Consider the following 18439-nt stretch of genomic DNA (forward strand, 5'->3'; position numbering starts at 1 on the left):
ATAGCTCTCTATGGAGAGGCTTGTGAATTCTCTAGTAGTTTTTGGACAAAATGACTTACTTTTAAGATGTGGATTTTAATTGTATTTTTATATTTTTTTTATATATATTTTTTCAAAATTCTCAAATAATCCTTTTTTATGTTGATTTGAAGTGTACACGTTTTTGTATTATTATAACTACAGTCAAACCTGAATACAGAGACATTTTGTTACACATAACATTAAAATTCAATAAAAATTTAACAAAAACTAGAAAAAAAAGTTTGTTGAGACAAACTTTAAGTTGGCTTGAGAAAGCAGGACCAGAGAGTTTGAAGAAGTTTAAAGTAGTTTAAATTTTGATTGATAGATTAGTTAGAAAGGAAGATTAGTTAGTAAGAAAGAAAGAAAGAAAGAAAGAAAGAAAGATACATTAGTTAGAAAGAAAGATAGAAAGAAAGAAAGATAGATTAGTTAGAAAGAAAGATAGATTAGTAAGAAAGAAAGAAAGATAAATTAGTTAGAAAGAAAGAAAGAAAGAAAGATGGATTAGTTAGAAAAAGAAAGATAGATTAGTTAGAAAGAAAGAAAGATAGATCATATATAGATAGATTAGTTAGAAAGAAAGAAAGAAAGAGATTAGTAAGAAAGATAGATAGATAAGTTAGAAAGAAAGAAAGATTAGTTAGGCAGAAAGAAAGAAAGATTAGTTAGAAAGAGAAAGAAAGATAGATTAGTTAGAAAGAAAGATAGATTAGTTAGAAAGAAAGAAAGATTAGTTAGAAAGAAAGAAACAGATTAGTTATAAAGAAAGAAAGAAAGAATAGTTATAAAGAAAGAAAGAATAGTTATAAAGAAAGAAAGATTAGTTTGAAAGAAAAATGGAAAGATTAATTAGAAAGAAAGAAAGAAAGAAAGAAAGAAAGATATATTCTTTAGAAAGTTAGAAAGAAAGAAAGATAAGTTAGAAAGACAGATTAGTTAGAAAAGAAAGAAAGATTAGTTTGAAAGAAAAATGGAAAGAAAAATTAGTTAGAAAGAAAGAAATATTAGTTAGAAAGAAAGAATGATAGATTAGTTAGAAAGAAAGAAAGATAGATCATAGATAGATAGATTAGTTAGAAAGGAAGAACGAGATTAGTTAGAAAGATAGACAGATAGATTAGTTAGAAAGAAAGATTGGTTAGAGAGAAATAAAGAAAGATTAGTTAGAAAGAGAAAGAAATATAGATTAGTTAGAAAGATAGCTAGATTAGTTAGAAAGAGAAAGAAATATAGATTAGTTAGAAAGATAGATAGATAGATTAGTTACAAAGAAAGAAAGAAAGATAGATTATTTAGAAAGAAAGAAAGAATAGTTAGAAAGAAAGATAGATTTGTTAGAAAGAAAGAAAGATTAGTTAGAAAGAAAGAAAGATAGATCATAGATAGATAGATCAGTTAGAAAAAGAAAGAGATTAGTTAAAAAGATAGGTAGATTAGTTAGAAAGAAAGAAAATTGAGAAAGAAAGATTAGATAGAAAGAAAGAGATAATGAAAGAAAGAAAGAAAGAAAGAAAGATAGATTAGTTAGAAAGAAAGATAGATCATAGATAGATAAGTTAGAAAGAAAGAAAAATATTAGTTAGAAAGATGGATTAGTTAAAAATAAAGAAAGAAAGAAAGAAAGATTAGTTAGAAAGAAAGAAAAAAAATAAAGATTAGTTAGAAAGAAAGAAAGATAGATCATAGATAGATAGATAAGTTAAAAAGAAAGAAAAAGATTAGTTAGAAAGAAAGAAAGATGGATTAGTTAGAAAGAAAGATAGATCATAGACAGATAGATTAGTTAGAAAGACAGAAAGAAAGAGATTAGTTAGATAGATAGATTAGTTAGAAAGAAAGAAAGATTAGTTGGACAGAAAGAAAGAAAGATTAGTTAGAAAGAAAGAAAGAAAGAAAGATAGATAGATAGATTAGTTAGAAAGAAACAGATTAGTTAGAAAGAAAGAATAGTTATAAAGAAAGAAAGAAAGATTAGTTAGAAAGAAAGAAACAGATTAATTTGATTAACAAATAATAATTTGAAAGAAAAATGGAAAGATTAGTTAGAAAGAAAGATATATTCTTTAGAAAGTTAGAAAGAAAGAAAGATAAGTTAGAAAGAAAGATTAGTTAGAAAAGAAAGAAAGATTAGTTTGAAAGAAAAATGGAAAGAAAAATTTGTTAGAAAGAAAGAATGATAGATTAGTTAGAAAGAAAGAAAGATAGATCATAGATAGATAGATTAGTTAGAAAGGAATAAAGAGATTAGTTAGAAAGATAGATTAGTTAGACAGAAATAAAGAAAGATTAGTTAGAAAGAGAAAGATATATAGATTAGTTAGAAAGATAGCTAGATTTGTTAGAAAGAGAAAGAAATATAGATTAGTTAGAAAGAAAGTTAAGTTAGAAAGATAGATAGATAAGTTAGAAAGAAAGAAAGAAAGAAAGAAAGAAAGAAAGACTATCTGTTAGCTTTGAATGTGTCCGTGACTTCCTGGAATGTCACATGATTATGGCTCTTCTTCATGTTCCATATATGGACTATTATTGTGCATATAGCGCCCTCAGGCTATTGGTATGAATTGAAAACACAGCACATCTCAGTAAGAAGCGTTCATAATGATTACATCGACGCATTTGGGTATAAATTCAATAAATATTATTCCTGTCTATAGAAATATGATGTGAATCTATGAGAATATATCAGTATTTCTCCAAGTCTGCACATTTTTGAGCTAAAACCCTGAGTGACGTTGTTTTGTGAAGCACTGTCATGACGACAGCACAGAGTTTTTTTTCATAATTCATATTAAAGGTATCGACGCATTTTTCCATTTCATAACTCCTGACACAAATTAAGACATAACTGTCACTATAAGTTTCTCAGAATACAATAGTGGTCAAATACTGAAACTTGAGTCTTATATCTTTTTAATGATGTATAGTTTGTCAAGGTATAACATTAAATCTGATAGTAACTTTGAACTAAATAAATAAAAAAACGCTTCAGTGCGCCGACACACTGGTGAAGCTTAGGTTAAAAAGAAAGAAAGCTAGTTAGAAAGAAATATAGTTAGATTAGTTAAAAAGAAAGAAAGATTAGTTAAATAAAGAAAAAAGATAGATTAGTTAGAAAGAAAGATTAGTTAGAAAGAAAGAAAGAGTCACCGGTGCGAGCCGGGGCGGACTCGGATGACCAGCCACCCCGGACTTTAGACACCACCGCGGGGAGCCAGCACCACAGGTCCGCAACAGAAGGACAACGCAGACAAGAGATAATTTCAAAGGAATAACAATCTTTATTGAACACAATGTATCAATGAGCACAAGCGTAATAGACTTCCGTGTCTTCTAGGTCTTCTTCAGCTACGGATAAGTACTGATCGTACGGCTTGCTTCAGGACTCGGACGATGAGTATACAGGTAAGGGTTCTTCTCAATACAGAATACTCTCGTCAGTGCACAGTAGTGGGGCGTTAATTCAAAACTTACTTCACCAGCAATGCTGCATTCTTCAGGACTCGGACGGTAAGTATGAAGGTAAGGATTCTTCTCAATACAGGATACTTTCGTCAATGCACAGTAGTGGGACAATGATTCAAGAGCTTACTTCACCAGCGATGCTGCATTCTTCAGGACTCAGACGGTGAGTAGACAGGTAAGGGTTCTTCTCAGTACACAGTACTTTCGTCCATGCACAGTAGTGAGACAGTGGTTTAAAAGCTTACTTCACCAACGATGCTGCAGACTTCCAGACTCAGACGGTAAGTAGAAAGGTAAGAATTCTTCTCAGTACAGGATACTGTCGTCGGTACACAGTAGTGGGACAATAATTCAAAAGCTTACTTCACCAGCGATGCTGCATTCTTCAAGACTCGGACGGTGAGTATACAGGTAAGGGTTCTTCTCAGTACAGAATACTTTCGTCAGTGCACAGTAGTGAGACAGTGGTTTAAAAGCTTACTTCACCAGCGATGCTGCATACTTCCAGACTCAGACGGTAAATAGAAAGGTAAGAATTCTTCTCAGTACAGGATACTGTCGTCGGTGCACAGTAGTAGGACAATAATTCAAAAGCTTACTTCACCAACGATGCTGCATCCTTCAAGACTCGGACGGTGAGTAGACAGGTAAGGGTTCTTCTCAGTACAGAATACTTTCTAAAGCTCACAAACAGAGAGAGGGGATTAAGAGGAGGTTTCAGTGAGGCATTGTAATACTCAGAGCTCAAACGGCCCGAGAGAGGATAATACAAGAAGATACTTCACCAGAACAGCTGTAACACTCTGGGATTCTAATCGAGAGCAGGTATCATAACTTTTCACAAACGTGTAAGCAGGGGTTGCAGCCGCTTCTCAGCAAAAGCACACCGCACTCGTGTTCACTTCAAATCCACAGCAATGAGTCAATGTGTATCAATAAGACAAAAGCACTGCAATTCACTCACACATTAAGGCTGATCCGAGGCCTCAATCCCTTCGTTACACTCTCGTGGGAGGATATTCAATACTCCATTCCTCTTCAGCACACTCTGAAACGCGTAAATCTGACTGTTGGGGAAGTTATATTCACTACGTCCTCTTCAAGCTTTTCAAATGTTCATAAGATGAAATCAGTTCACTTAATTCTTTTTCTCCCTTCACAGCGCAGATCCAATCGATAAATCAGTCCAGCAGATTCCCACGGACAAACTCTGATCCAGCAGGCTTCAATGGGCAGCTGTATCACTCCAACGAGACTTCAACAGGAGACCTTCACATCCAAACAACTTCCCCGAACAAGCGTGTGCCCAGAACTACTCCACAGAACCCAACTGCGCGAACCTCTCTCCCCGAACCTCTCTTTACTTCTCTGAGCGGCCCTTTTTATCCTTAGCTTGTGAAACAGGAAGCCTATGCGACCGCCGCTTCTCTCTCTCCCGCACCTGCCATGCATTAACGCTAATCAGGCCGGGCAATATCATCAAAGGGTTCCGCTCGCTGAGCGTTTTTGTCACCCGTGACATCAGCTAAATTAGTTGGAAAGAAAGAAAAATGAGTTAGACAGAAAGAAAGAAAGAAAGAAAGAAAGAAAGAAAGAAAGAAAGAAAGAAAGAAAGAAAGATAGATTAGTTAGAAAGAAAGATAGATTAGTTAAAAAGAAAGAAAGATAGATTAGTTAAAAAGAAAGATAGAAAAAAGATTAGTTAAAAAGAAAGAAAAATATATATTAGTTAGAAAGAAAGAAAGATAGTTAGATTAGTTAGCAAGAAAGATATATATATATTAGTTAGAAAGAAAGATTTACAAATTAGTTAGAAAGAAAGAAAGAAAGAAAGAAATATTAGTTAGAAAGAAGGATCGATTAGTTAAAAAGAAAGAAAAAAGATAGATTAGTTAGAAAGAAAGAAAGAAAGATCGATTAGTTAGAAATAAAGAAAGATAGATAGATAGATAGATAGTTAGATTGGTTAGAAAGAAAGAAATATAGATAGGTTAGTTAGAAAGCAAGAAAGATAGATTAGTTAGACAAAGATAGACATAAAGATAGATAGATAGATAGATAGATAGATAGATAGATAGATAGATAGATAGATAGATAAGTTAAAAAGAAAGAAGATAGAAAAAAAGATTAGTTAAAAAGACAGAAAAATATATATTAGTTAGAAAGAAAGAAAGATAGTTAGATTAGTTAGCAAGAAAGATAGATATACTAGTTAGAAAGATATACAAATTAGTTAGAAAGAAAGAAAGAAAGAAAGAAAGAAAGAAAGAAAGAAAGAAAGATTAGTTAAAAAGAAAGGAAGATAGTTTAGTTAAAAAGAAAGAAAAAAGATAGATTAGTCGGAAAGAAAGATTAATTAGAAAGAAAGAAAGAAAGATAGTTAGATTAGTTAGAAAGAATTAATGATTTGTTAGACAGACAGAAAGATAGAAAGAAAGAAAGATAGATTAGTTGAAAAGAAAGAAAAAAGATAGATTAGTTAGAAAGAAAGAAAGATAGGTTTGTTAGACAGAAATAAAGATAGATAGATTAGTTAGAAAGAAAGAGATTAGTTAAAAAGAAATAAAAAATATAGATTAGTTAGAAAGAAAGAATAAAAGATTAGTTAGAAAGAAAGATAGTCAGATTTGTTAAAAAGAAATAAAGATAGATTAGTTAGAAAGAAATAAAGATATATTAGTTAAAAAGAAAGATAGATTAGTTAAAAAGAAAGATAAATAGATTAGTTAGAAAGAAAGATATAGATTAGTCAGACAGACAGAAAGAAATATTAGTTAAGAAAGAAAGAAAGAAAGAAAGAAAGAAAGAAAGAAAGATTAGTTAGAAAGAAAGATTAGTTAGAAAGAAAGAAAGAAAAGTTAGAAAGAAAAGTTTGAAGATAGAAAAAATGTGAAGATATAGATAGAAAAAGTTTGAAGATAGATAGATAGATAGATAGATAGATAGATAGATAGATAGATAGATAGATAGATAGAATGGTAGTTTGATTGAGTCTAATGCTTCAGAGAGTTTAGACTTGAGTTTTTGGGTTGTGCACTAATGGGCCACCGTAGCCTTGGCTCAATTTGAGCATTCTGCAATGTAAGTCTATGGGATTTTTATGATTTTTTATCTTAATTTTTAAGAAAACTGAAAGTCAAATCAGTCTGAAAAGATATAGCATATTTCATATGTTACAAAAACAGCCTTTTTCCACCTTAGAAACATTGCTAAGCTACGTAATATGCTATCAGTTTCTGATGCAGAAAAGTTAGTTCATGCATTCATGACCTCGAGACTGGATTACTGTAATGCTTTATTAGCTGGTTGTCCTGCATCCTCAATAAACAAGCTACAGTTAGTCCAAAATGCCGCCGCTAGAGTTCTTACGAGATCAAGAGAATATGATCATATAACACCAATTTTGTCATCACTGCATTGGTTACCTATAAAGTTCCGTATTAATTGCAATGTATTGCTACTGACTTATAAAGCCCTAAACGGCTTAGCTCCAGTCTATTTAACGGATCTTCTATCACCCTATAATCCATCGCACTCTTTAAGATCACTAAATTCAAGGCTTTTGGTCATACCTAGGATATCCAGAACCACCAAAGGAGGGAGAGCATTTTCACATTTGGCTCCAAAACTCTGGAATAGTCTTCCTGATACTGTTCGTTTCTCAAACTCGCTCTCCCAGTTTAAAACTAGATTAAAGTCGCATCTCTTCAGCCAGGCATTCATATAATCCTACAGTTCAAACTACAATCCGGCATCTAGCTCATAAATGCCAGAGGAGAACTGGCCCCCGACTGAGCCTGGGTTCTCCCAAGGTTTTTTTTCTCCATTAGGTCACCTGATGGAGTTTTAGGACACCATTAGGTCACTTGATGGAGTTTTTCGGTTCCTTGCCACTGTTGCCTTTGGCTTGCTCAGTTGGGGATATTTTGGGGATATTTAATTTAATTTTATCAATCAATAAATTCCTCTTGAAACAAACTTTGTTGTATTATTTTAATTTAATACTGTGAAGCTGCTTTGATACAATCTGTATTGTGAAAAGCGCTATACAAATAAACTTGACTTGACTTGTTATGCGATGAATTTTGCCCTCACCAAGGGGTCGTCTAGCGCCTCCACTGTCAGGGAGGTATGACAGGGATTCAGTTGTAGTTTAAAATGTACAGCAAATTTGTGAGAGATGAAGTTTCCCGCTGCTCCTGAGTCTATTAAAGCAGTGGTTGAAATAGCATTACCCTGGACTAGCAGACGCACAGGTAGAGTGAGACTGGATACAGTTGTGTGGGTTTTAACATTTGAACTCACCGGTGGAGACTTGGACGAAGGACAAACTTGGCCAGGAAGACTTCATGTGTCTAGACTGACCACAATACAAGCATAGGTGATTCTGCATTCGTCGTTCACGTTCTTCTGGCGTGAGGTGAGTGAAACCAACTTGCATCGGTTCATGATCGGATGTTGATTCTTGGAAGGAGCGATGTGATGTTCGGGTAGAACGTCGTGAACGGATTAGATTGTCAACTTGTATGGCCAGATCGATGTATTGATTCAAGTCTTTGCCTTTATCCCGACAGGCTAGCTCAGATTTCAGTTCAACAGTTAATCCCTTTCTGAATGTAAGCGGTAGGACATTAGGACCCAGTAGACGCCACCTCCGAGCGCTTCATTGTTCAGCCGGTTATTTAGTGTGACGTATTCACAGAGCGACAAGCCAAGCTAGCGTTTCAGCATAGCATGTCGGTACAGCGTGGGGAATGAAAGCATCAGGATCGCGGGTTCAAACCAGTGCTGTTGTCGTTGTTTGAGGCTGGAGATTGGCCAGTGGACAAATCGGTTGTTCTGGGCAAACTGCTACAGTAATGCAGTTTGAGATTGTGGTGAGGACACATCCTATTTTCTGTCACAGTAACGCAGTGTGAGATTGTGGTGAGGACACATCGTGCAAACATTTGTTTGCTATTCAGGGAACGTGTCCAGTCACTGTTTTTCCTAGTCATTTTAGTTATACAAACTGCCTACCATAATTTATAACGTAGTGTTTGCCGAACGCCCGTGCGGCATGTGAGGAGAGAGAGAGAGGGGGTTTTTGTTTTACATTGTATTTTGTTCTGTTCGGAGTCCCTCTGATAACCTTATACTCTGTGGGGTTCTTTTAATTGAAATACTTATTGGGTAACGTGTAGTTTTCCAAAGAGACAAACGCCTGCAGTGGTGTGTGTGTGGAGTGAAGGGGGGATATTGCTGTGAATCACGTGTACTATATTTAACTGGGTTAGTTTACCTGTGTATTCTTCTTAACTTATTTATTAAGAGTGATGTGTAGTGTGCTTTAAATTCTGACACGCCTCGAGAGGGAAACTCAGTGCACACTCTTGACCATTTGGTGTTTTGATTGAGGGAAGTTTCATGAAGTATTATAGATGTCTTTTTAAATTGTTTGTATTATTGAATTATTGTGAAATAAAGAAATGTATATTTTTGACACACCAGCTTCCATCTGCGTCCTTTAATTAGGGTGGCTTGCGTGAAACCAGGTAGTTCTTTTGAACTAACTATTGTATAATCATGGGTCCTTGATCTATTTGAGTAGTAGTTCAGAGGGTGTAGGTGGCCACATGAAAATGGTTTTTTAGTGTATCTTCTATCCAGTTGGTTTGTGCAGCGAGCGTGCGGAAGCTTAATGCATACTCTGCTGTTGTTATTCTTCCTGGGAAAGATGGAACAGTTGTTCACCAGCACTTCCTCTCTCAGTAGGATGCTCAAATGTTGCGAAACTTTCGAAGGAAAGCCCTGAAGGATGTGAAAGATTACCCATCTGGTCCCCAGACAGCAGTGGCCCACTCTAATGCTCTTCCTGTGAGTAGTGAACATACAAATGCAATTCGGCTGGAATCATTGGAGTAAAGTGATGGTTGTTGATCAACGAAGAGTGTGCACTGAAGCAGGAAACCTTTGCATTTTGTAGGGGTGCCGTAAAATTTTTCAGGAAAGGCTACTCGAGGGTTAACTGGAGTACTCACAGTGGGTGGAGAAACTTCTTGAGGTTGCACAAAGGGAGCATTCGCCGCTAACGCACGGAGACCTTGTAGATCCTTGACAAGCTCCTCAGTAAGCGTCGTCAGATGGTTAAGCTGGTGGTGATGCAATGTGAGTTGTGAAGCTTGAGCTGACAATTCTGTGGACAGTTGCGTAACCGCTGCTGGATCTAGTTTTGGCTTCTGGAAGTCTTCTGTAACAAGGCACCAGACTCAGTAGGAACCAATTGCAGCTTTATTAAGAATAGTCGTACAGGCAGGGTCAACAACAGCAGACAGATCAATGGAGGAATCACAGAGAGCATCCGTATAACAGACAGAGGTCAGGGCAGGCAGCAATAATCAGAGTCCAAGAAACAATCCAAGTCAGGCCAGGCAGAGAAACAATCAGGAAATGGTGAAACAATCCAAGGTCAGTAATACAAGAAGCAAACACGGGGAGAACCGCTCAGTAGTGACAGCCAAGGCAAATCAAGACTTCACAGAGATGTGGTGTGTGGAAGTGGCTTATATGTGTGTGTGTAAATGAGGTGCAGGTGTGTTGCGCAATCAGTCCCAGGTGAGAGGCATTATGGGAAATGGAGTTCAAAACGAGATGGTTAATATTCAGGAGACGGATCCCTCCGGTAGTGCCGAGGAGGCGGTACGGGAGCCTCCTCTGTAACACATTCTCTTAACGAACTATGTTTTATTTTCTCTTCCATACTGTGAATAATAAATGTGTATCATTTTAATTTGCTTGTTACACAATGGAGCCTGACTTGTTGCAATAATTATTTGACGTAGCCTACTTTTACACGTAGAATTATTCCTTAGTATCCTCACGTACTAAAATGCATTTCTTTTTATTGTTTGCGTGCTGGAGGTACGCTATTACGTTGTGTGCAGAGTTACGTTAACATTTAAGCTAGCTGGTGAGAGAAAATGTCTCTATCAAAGAGTCTAAAGAGGAAAGTTGACAGCGAAAATAGAGCATAAAAAGAAGAATGGAAAGACAACTATGCGTTCATCTTACCTAGTTTTGTGAATGCAAACCGGTGTGTCTGATCTGCAACAAAGTTGTTGCTGTTTGCAAAGAATATAATATTAGACATTTCATGACGGCTATTTTATAGCGATCGACAGCTCTCAATTCATCTCAAAATTAAAGATTGCTGCAAAAAACGTTCTCGTACTTTTATTTTGAAGGCAAAATCACTAAAGAGGAAGTGATTGTGAGTAACTGTTGCTGTCATGACAGATCTATTTCAGAACCAGCCGCTATCAGAATAATCTGGCTACGGCGGTGGCCTGTTATCTGGTATTATTGCTGGCGGGCCAGTTTTGGCCCGAGGGCCGCCTGTTGCCGACCCCGGTGTAGAGTGTGTGGGGGCGATATTAAGGGGTTGGTAATCTGTGTGGAGGGAATAAATACATTTTGTGAGAATTTCTAATGTTATGGGTTGTCTTGTCTGGTTTCAGGGTGGGTGGGCTGGGACCGTTGAATCCCTTTGATCAGGAGGAAGGTTTGTGAATAATTTATCTCGGGGGAGGGAGTGTGTTGAAATCAACTTTTGTGGAAAAATTGGATGCCGCTCAGGTAACTTTTGATGGACCCGACCTGGAGACCCTTAACCCCCTGGGGTCGGCTATCGCACCGGTGCGATAGGCTCGCTTTTTTTTGTGTGTGCAAAAGAGACTCAAAATACTCTGTTGACTTTGATCTTACATATAAGTGTTATACGTCATTCGATCCTCACATATAATCACGTATACTCACAATAAAAACAAAGTGTTGTGCTTTTTGCCAAATAAAGAAAAATAAACATGATGCGAGCTCTTCCTTCTCTCTGTCAGTGAAGTCCATTCTGCAGAGATGGGGGACTCGAGTCACATGACTTGACTCGAGTCAGACTCGAGTCGCAAATTTAAGGACTTGAGACTTGCTTGACTAAATTAAGAAAAAAACTCGACTTGACTTTGACTTGAGATCCAATGACTCGAGACTTGACTTGAACTGTATGACTCGAGAATGACTTGTTATACATTTTTATATAAATCATCGCAACATCAATTGATGAACAAAATGAAAGCAACGGAACCATTGACGCCAGTCATCAGATTCTGCGCGATTGCGTGACGCTGCACAAGCCCAGAAAAAGAATACATTGCGGTGAGCGCGCTAAATACAAAAACATCTCCCAGCATCGTTTCTTTTTGGATATAAACACTATAAATTGATCATATTCATACAAGAAGATTTGCTGTACGCATAATAACTGGCAAGGGATATCGGACGACCACCACAACCTCGAACAGTCGAACTTCATTCACCATGTCTAAAAGTAAGCTATGGCTTGTTTAACCTGTTTGTTATAGTTAATTTGACTATCTTTAAATCTAGAGAGAATATTGGTCAAAACGTACTCGGTTACTAACGTAACCTCTGTTCTCTCTAGAGAGGGAACGAGTATTGCGTAAGCTAGCTTACGCTGCGGGAAAGTCTCCTTTCTCGAGATACTGAAGCCAAAAATTATCCTTAATTTTTTTAAACTTTGTCAACGCAGTGCGGCAGCCTGCAGACCTAGGGCAAGCGAATCGCGTGCCCATTGGCTGCCCTGCGGCAACTGCAGCAGCCTATGGCTGAGCCTTGCGCGTGACGTCACGTCCAATGAGCGCGCTTGGCGCGCTTAATGCGTCACAGCCCGTCATTAGGGGTGTGGCTTAGCGTATATAAGCAAGGAACAGAGGCTGCTTCACTGGTTTCTGTCGCATGAAGCGAAATGAGCTCGTGGCGAGAGCACGGCGGGTTACGCAATACTCGTTCCCTCTCTAGAGAGAACAGAGGTTACGTTAGTAACCGAGTACGTTCTCTTACGAGAGGTTCTCTCGTATTGCGTAAGCTAGCTTACGCTGCGGGAACACCCTTGTCAACGCCGTGCGCGCGCCCAGCATCCTGAATGAATCCCATGGGGGGGGGCCCAGGGAACGCGAAGCGGAGCTGGGCGACCAAGATACCACAGTACACAAGCACATAATATGGGGCAGGGAGCGGCACAGCCGGTCCAACTAACACTTCCCACATAGTGTAGCTCAACCAGTAGAGCTAAATCCACAACATAGCCCGCGCACAGACAGTGGGCTGGCTTACGCGAGACCTAGACTGATAGCACTTTGGCCTGCAAAGCGGGGACTTCCAGGTTGTAAAACCTAACAAATGTGGAGGGGGAGGCCCAGCCTGCCGCCGCACAAATGTCATGAATGGGAATCCCACTGGACCACGCCCACGATGAGGCCATGCCTCTGGTGGAGTGTGCCCGAATGCCCAAAGGGCACTGCAGGTTTTTAGATGCGTAAGCAGCTGCGATAGCGTCAACTATCCATCTGGACAGGGTGTGTTTCGAGGCGGCGAGACCCTTGGTGCGCCCACCAAACGAAACAAAGAGCTGCTCTGAACGCCTGAAGGCGGCGGAGCGTGAAATATAGCTTTTTAGCGCTCTAACTGGGCAGAGGAGATTACTATCCGCTTCGCAGCCATCATTTGGCAGGGCTGACAGGGAAATGACCTGCGCTCTGAAGGGAGTGCCCAGAATTTTGGGGACGTACCCATGCCTCGGTCTGAGAATAACTTTAGAGTTATTGGGTCCGAACTCGAGGCACGCAGCGTTAGTGGATAACGCGTGAAGGTCTCCCACACGTTTTACTGAAGACAGAGCTATCAGAAAAACGGTTTTGAGCGTGAGGTATTTCATATCCACAGTCTCTAAGGGTTCAAAGGGATGTGCTTTCAGTGCGTCTAAGACCAGTGAAAGATCCCACATAGGAACCGACGGGGGTCGCGGGGGGTTCATCCTCCTCGCTCCTCTAAGGAAGCGGATGACAAACTCGTTCCTTCCTAATGCGCGGCCCGGCTCTGAGACAGAGAGCGCTGAAATAGCCGCGACATAGACTTTGAGCGTGGAGGGGGACCTGCCCGCGTCCAGTAGCTCTTGAAGGAAGCACAAAACGTGTGAGACCCCACATGTCTGTGGATTAAGCCCTTTGGCAGTGCACCATTTGTTAAACACCGACCATTTAGACGTGTAGAGCCGCCTCGTGGAGGGGGCTCTAGCTTGTATGATCGTATTCATCACCCCTTCTGGTAGATCAGCGTGTAATTGTTGAGGCTCCACGCATGCAGAGACCAGTGCTCTGGATGGGGATGCCAAATCGAGCCGTGGGCTTGAGAGAGAAGGTCTCTCCGCACCGGAATCGGCCAGGGGGCTGAGTCTGCCAATTGTATGAGTTCCGGGAACCAAGCTTGGTTCTCCCAGAACGGGGCTATGAGGAGCACTGTGTGGCGCGCTTTCCTGACTCTCTCGATGACCTGAGGCAGCAGAGAGACTGGTGGAAACGCATATAGCGGGCCGCTGGGCCATGTCTGGGCCAGCGCGTCCTCGCTCTTTGAAAAGAACACTGGGCAGTGGGCGTTGTCTTTTGACGCAAAGAGGTCGACTTTCGCTCTGCCAAAGCGGCGCCACAGCGACTGGACTGTTTGGGGGTGTAGAGACCACTCCCCAGGGGGAACGTTGTCCCTGGACAGTCTGTCGGGGCCCTCGTTCAGATGGCCAGGCACATGCGATGCTCTCAGAGAGCGCAGAGAGTGCTGAGCCCATACGAGGAGGCGTTCCGTCAGGGCGCAGAGTTGCTTTGATCTGACACCGCCCTGGCGGTTCACATAGGCCACTACTGAAGTGTTGTCCGTGCGGACTAGAACATGGTGACCATGGAGGAATGGGAGGAAGTGCATGAGCGCTTTCTCGACCGCGAGCATCTCTAGACAGTTTATGTGTAGGAGATTCTCCTGGTCTGACCAGTGGCCATAGACCGGTCTGCCTTCGAAGAGCGCTCCCCAACCTAGGTTGGATGCGTCTGTTGAGACAACTTTCCGGTGTGAAACCACTCCCATAGTCACTCCAGTGTGATACCATTCGGCTGCTAGCCAGGGCTGCAGGGCTGAGACACAGACCTGAGTCACTCTGATTAGCGAGCCGCCGGTCGCCCAGGCTCGATGGGAAACGCGCGCTTTCAGCCAGCGTTGAAGCGGGCGCATGCGCAGTAAACCCAGCTGAAGCACTGCTGCAGCTGAGGCCATATGCCCCAGAATGCGCTGAAATGCTTTCAGGGGAACCTGTGTGCCTTCTTTGAAGGATGCGGCGAGGCGCTGAATGCGGCGCGCGCGCTGCTCCGACAATCTGGCCGTCATTGCCACCGAGTCCAGTTCTATTCCGAGAAAGGAAATTGACTGCCGGGGCGAGAGCGAGCTCTTGGTCCAGTTGACCGCTAGACCCAGACCCTCCAGGTGGTCGAGTAGCGCTGTTCTGTGAGACACAAGTTCTGTCTCTGACTGCGCTAGAACGAGCCAATCGTCCAGATAGTTCAGAATTCGCATTCCCTGACTCCTCAGGGGAGCGAGAGCCGTGTCCATGCATTTCGTAAATGTACGGGGTGCTAAAGACAGGCCGAACGGCAGGACTGTGTATTGATAAGCTCGACCGTCGAAGGCGAATCTCAAGAATGGCCTGTGACGGGGAGTTATTTGGATCTGGAAATACGCGTCTTTCAGATCGAGAGAGATAAACCAGTCTCCTGGGCGAACTTGCGCAAGGATCTGTCTGGTTGTAATCATCCTGAACGGCCGTCTCATGAGAGCCTTGTTCAGATGTCTCAGATCTAAAATAGGTCTTAATGCTCCGTCCTTCTTGGGGACGAGGAAGTAACGGCTGTAAAAGCCTGACTCGCTCGAGGAAGGATGAACTTGTTCTATGGCCCCTTTTCGCAGCAGCTTTGCTATTTCTGCTTGAAGCAGGTGCGCTGTCTCCAAACTCACTTTCGTTTCCGTCTGCGCTAGAAAGCGCGGAGGGCGACGAGCAAATTGGAGCGAATAGCCGTGTCTTATGGTGTTGAGCACCCATTCTGACGCGCCCTGAATAGCTTCCCATGCTTTTGCATGCATAGCTAGGGGTCGAATGGTCTCTGGGTTCAGATCGCCGCGTTGCGCGGGGTGGGGAACCTGTATCAGAGAGGGTGGGGCGGCGCGCGCGCCGCCGATGCTCGGACACGAGGGCAGAAGAACAGGGCTGGCCGACTGTGCAGATTTTAGAAGCTCGATCTCGGACGATGGAGCGTGAGCTGCTGTCAAATAACCCAGGCGCGAGAGCGGCGTGGGGATAATGGTGTCTGAAAGTGGGTGCGCGTGCTCGTGAGCTGGCGCGGGATTTGCACTTATGACACGGCCAGTGTTTGGGAGCTTTATGAGGTTTGCAGCCTGTCTGGCAGAGCTGGTAGTGGGCAGGTGTGAGCACAATGCTGTGGGCACATTTTCTGCACTTGATGCTCGAGCGGAAAGTTTCCGCTTTAAGAGATAGCGTTCTGGACGCGTTGCCATGGGAACCTGGTCTGTGTGAGGCAGTGAATACACGGGAGTGGGCACTTTTCCTACACTTAATATCCCTGCGGCTTGGGCCGTAGCAACTTGAGGTAACTGAGTGACAGAGCGAGCAGCGAGTAGGTGTGGGCACGGAAGTGTGGGCACATTTCCTACATTTAGTACTCGAGCGGTGTGAGGCCGCTTTATGAGAGATCGCTCTGGGCGCGTTACCATGGGGATTGTACATGTGTGAAGCAGTGAACACGTGGGTGTGGGCACATTTTCTACACTTAAAGCACTTGTACTCTTTTTGAGATTTATCTGAGTCGCCGTGAAAACGGCGTTTGTGTGCAGGCGAGCGAGTGTCATTACTGGCTCGTTGGCTGCGGTGTGTGCTGCTGCAGTAGCCTGAACATAGGGGACTGACAGAGCTGTGCGTTTCGATGGCGGTCCGGCCGTAGCGGGACCCAACCATCTTTTCCTCCTTGCGGATGCTAGGAGGACTTCGCGGGCTCAGGCTTCAAAGCGATCTTGGGCCGCGGGCCCCGTGGGGGCGGCGGTCTGTGACGGCTGGTCGAGCGTGACCTGGGGCGACTGCCCTGGCGTCGCTGCGAAGCGCTGGGAGGCCTGGAAGAGCGCTGGTTAGAGCTGCGCACAGGAGGCTGAGTTTGAGGGCGGCCTGTGGCTGGGCTCGAACGGCGGGGCAGGAAAAGGTTCATCGCCTGTGACGCCTTCTGAACTTCGGAGAACCGATCCACGATTCCGCTGACCGCAGGGCCAAAGAGGCCGGTGGGCGAAAGTGGTGCGTTCAGGAAAACGGCGCGCTCTGAGTCACTCATGTCAGCGAGAGTCAGCCAGAGGTGTCTGTCGATGACGGTGAGCGCGGCCATGGATCTGCCGATGGCTTGAGCAGCGGTCTTGGTGGCGCGTAGCGCAAGATCCGTAGCGCTGCGCAGATCAGTTAGGGCGGACGGACCCGAGCCCTTCTCATCCAGCTCACGGAGGAGGTCGGCTTGAAGGATCTGAAGGACGGCCATTGAGTGCAGGGCGGAAGCAGCCTGGCCGGAGGCGGCGAAAGCGCAGCCGGCGAGAGCTGAGGTGGTCCTGCAGGCTTTAGACGGCAGGGCAGACTTTGAGCGCCATCTAGCAGACGGCGGGCAAAGGTGCGTTGCCACAGCTTCCTCAACGGCGGGGATAGCGTTATAGCCGTTCTCGGCGGCTCTGTCCACCTGAGAGAGAGCCGAGGAGACTGGTGAGCGGAGTCTGGTGGAGAACGGAGCGTTCCAGGATTTAGAAAGCTCGGTGTGGAGCTCAGGCAGGAAGGGTGCTGACCTAGAGGCAGGCGCAGGGCGGCGGCTAGGTAGAAAGCACCCGTCCAGGCGATTGGGCTCCGGCTCCTTAGGTGGGGACCAATCCAGTCCCATTCTCTCGACCGCTTGAGTGAGGAGGCGGAGAAGCTCCGCGTCAACACTGGCACGTGACCTGGTAGACTCCAAAGTCGAGGGGGCGGAGCGGTGAGAGCCCGACCAGTCCTCGCTGTCAGACGCGAGCAGAGAGCAGCTGTCAGCGGCATCATCTGCATCATCCCCCAGGACGACGGCAGTGCGGGCAGAGGCCGGCAGCTGCGCGTCGGTGAAGGGTGGGGGGGAAGGAGAGAGCGAGACTCGCGGGAGAGGTTCCGGCGAGCGCTCAGCTGTAGCGTCCAGTTCCGGCGGCCTTTGGGAGCGACGTTTCTTCTTACGTGGCCCAGAAGAAGTGGCCGGAGAAGGTGGAGGTTCCTCGAATTTAGCGAGTCGAGCCCGTAGGGTCGACATCGGTAACTCCTCACACTGATCGCAGCCGCCCTCGGAGAGAGCGCGGGCTGCGTGGTCGAAGCCCAGGCAGAGAGTGCACAGCACGTGGCAGTCTCCGTCGCTGAGCGCGGCTCTGCACGAGCCACAGGATGAGCGAGGCATTTGCAACAACGCCTCGCGCTCTTTTAGATGCAGGTGTGTCGCGGCGGACACACAAACACACAACACAGAGCAAAGAAAGGATATGTATGCCGGATGGCGCAGCAGGCAGGGAAGGCTGAAGGCGGCGAGCGGCCGGCGTCCTCAGGCTGAAATCCTCGGCGTGCTGGTCGCTTGATTCGACGGCGGCTTCCTCGGAGATCAGCGATGCGAAGAGCTTCGCTGAAGAGACAGAAATCAGTGAAGCAGCCTCTGTTCCTTGCTTATATACGCTAAGCCACACCCCTAATGACGGGCTGTGACGCATTAAGCGCGCCAAGCGCGCTCATTGGACGTGACGTCACGCGCAAGGCTCAGCCATAGGCTGCTGCAGTTGCCGCAGGGCAGCCAATGGGCACGCGATTCGCTTGCCCTAGGTCTGCAGGCTGCCGCACTGCGTTGACAAAGTTTAAAAAAATTAAGGATAATTTTTGGCTTCAGTATCTCGAGAAAGGAGACTTTCCCGCAGCGTAAGCTAGCTTACGCAATACGAGAGAACCTCTCGTAAGAGAACAGCATACCTCTTTATACACAATTAT

The 18439-nt window shown here is 43.6% G+C and overlaps 1 long non-coding RNA gene across 1 annotated transcript; it reads left to right on the forward strand.

The window, feature by feature from the left end:
- The first annotated feature begins 431 nt into the window (after positions 1-431).
- On the forward strand, positions 432-1758 carry LOC309493144. Its single transcript, XR_014203816.1, has 3 exons — positions 432-452; positions 665-780; positions 1732-1758. It is a non-coding gene; the product is annotated as an uncharacterized lncRNA (long non-coding RNA).
- Positions 1759-18439: the final 16681 nt, after the last annotated feature.

Source organism: Leuciscus leuciscus (assembly GCF_965113295.1).
Source record: "Leuciscus leuciscus genome assembly, chromosome: 2".
In the NCBI taxonomy this organism is placed as follows: domain Eukaryota; kingdom Metazoa; phylum Chordata; class Actinopteri; order Cypriniformes; family Leuciscidae; genus Leuciscus; species Leuciscus leuciscus.